General features: G+C 35.6%; 1 long non-coding RNA gene across 2 annotated transcripts in view; it reads left to right on the forward strand.

The window, feature by feature from the left end:
* Positions 1–1,510, forward strand: part of LOC119594525 — an 8,396-nt gene that overhangs the window by 435 nt on the left and 6,451 nt on the right. The gene's annotated exons all lie outside the window — the stretch shown is intronic.

A 1,510-nucleotide genomic window follows, 5' to 3' on the forward strand; every position in this document is an offset into this window, starting at 1 on the left:
AAGACAAACGGCAATACAAAACCGCACGTGAGTTTGTATTTTTTTTTTTTTTTAATTAAATCCCTTATAATTACATACCCAAGAGCTTATGGTTTATATGGAAGATATTTTACTCCATAGTATATCGGGAGGAACTTGTAGTGTTACGGCATTTTATTCCCAAGGGACTCGTAGCTGATGGTTTCTACAGTACGGAGTCTTGTAAAGCTAAACTACGTGGTCTTGTTGCTTTTTCATCCCAGCATTTACTCTGGATATTTTTATTTTTTAAAATGTTTCTACAAGAGTACGAGTCTCGGAGGTGAATTCTATAGGGTCTGGCGTTTTGACTGAATTTGTCTCCATGTATCGTGGTAGATGTATATTACGAGGACTGATTTTGATGACCTTTTTATTTAATTTTTTCCACTTCTCCTTGACTATATTTCTCATTTGCATTTTTGTCAATGCAAGGTTTGTAATGTGTGAGGATGCTTGTGTAAAATTGCTGGAATGGTTTACATCTTTAGATTCTCTTCCATTATGAAAGGGTCAGACCATCTGCTTGCATTTGTGCAAACTTGCTGCAATTTGGAAGTGCTTGTGTGATTGGGCATTATCAATGGGGTGGGGTGGGGGGATAAGGTTGCCTTTTGAACTTGGGTTGTGATAAATGATTACTGATTTGTGTATTTGAAGTAGATTTTAGTTTCACTCTACTTAAAATATAATTTGAACGTTTCATGATTTTAGGTCATGATTTTTTTTTTAAATTCACGTTTGTTAGAATGCTGAAGTTAAAATTATACCCATCTTTGTAGATACTTTAGAGGTTCTTTTACTCTTGAACTAATTGTGAAATGGGTAGATGCTTCTTGTCTGATACAGATAAGGGAATGTTGAATCCCACTAATCGATTACCAGGTGATGTGCCTTCTTGTCTTGCCTGGTTTGTCACTAGTGGCAGAGGAAGAGGGTTTCCAGCGGAACCTGATGTCTTCATCTTGGGTCTTCCTAGAAAATCCTGACACTTTTATCACACGTGGTTAAAACCTGTTACCTTGTTTATTACTTTGATAGCCTTTGCAGTGGTATGGTTGTTGGCAGTCTGTTTAAGATTTCTAGTCCGTGAAGCATTTTGGCAATTGCATTAAAATTGTCATTTTTTTTTTTTTAAAGTTCAGTCTCGACCAAGTTAATTTGTTTTGATATTTTCAGATATTCGAGAGGCTTGGTCTGGAGATGAGTTCTATGAACCAGGTAAAAATTTAAGGTTCCCTGTTTAGTTGAATCCCACTTAAACGATTACCAGGTGATGTACCTTTTTGTCGTATCTGGTTTTTTCAATAGTGGCAGAGGAAAAAGAGGGTTTCCAGCGGGCTGATGTCTTCATCTTGGGTCTTCCTAGAAAATCCTGACATATTTAGCACTTGGTTTAATATTTGCCTTTTTTTTAAAAAGGAAAATTTAAATTTTTCTTGGTTTTTTAAAGGAGGATTTGGGAATATGTAACTTTTTTTTCTAAAAGGTT

Source organism: Penaeus monodon, chromosome 34 (assembly GCF_015228065.2).
Source record: "Penaeus monodon isolate SGIC_2016 chromosome 34, NSTDA_Pmon_1, whole genome shotgun sequence".
In the NCBI taxonomy this organism is placed as follows: domain Eukaryota; kingdom Metazoa; phylum Arthropoda; class Malacostraca; order Decapoda; family Penaeidae; genus Penaeus; species Penaeus monodon.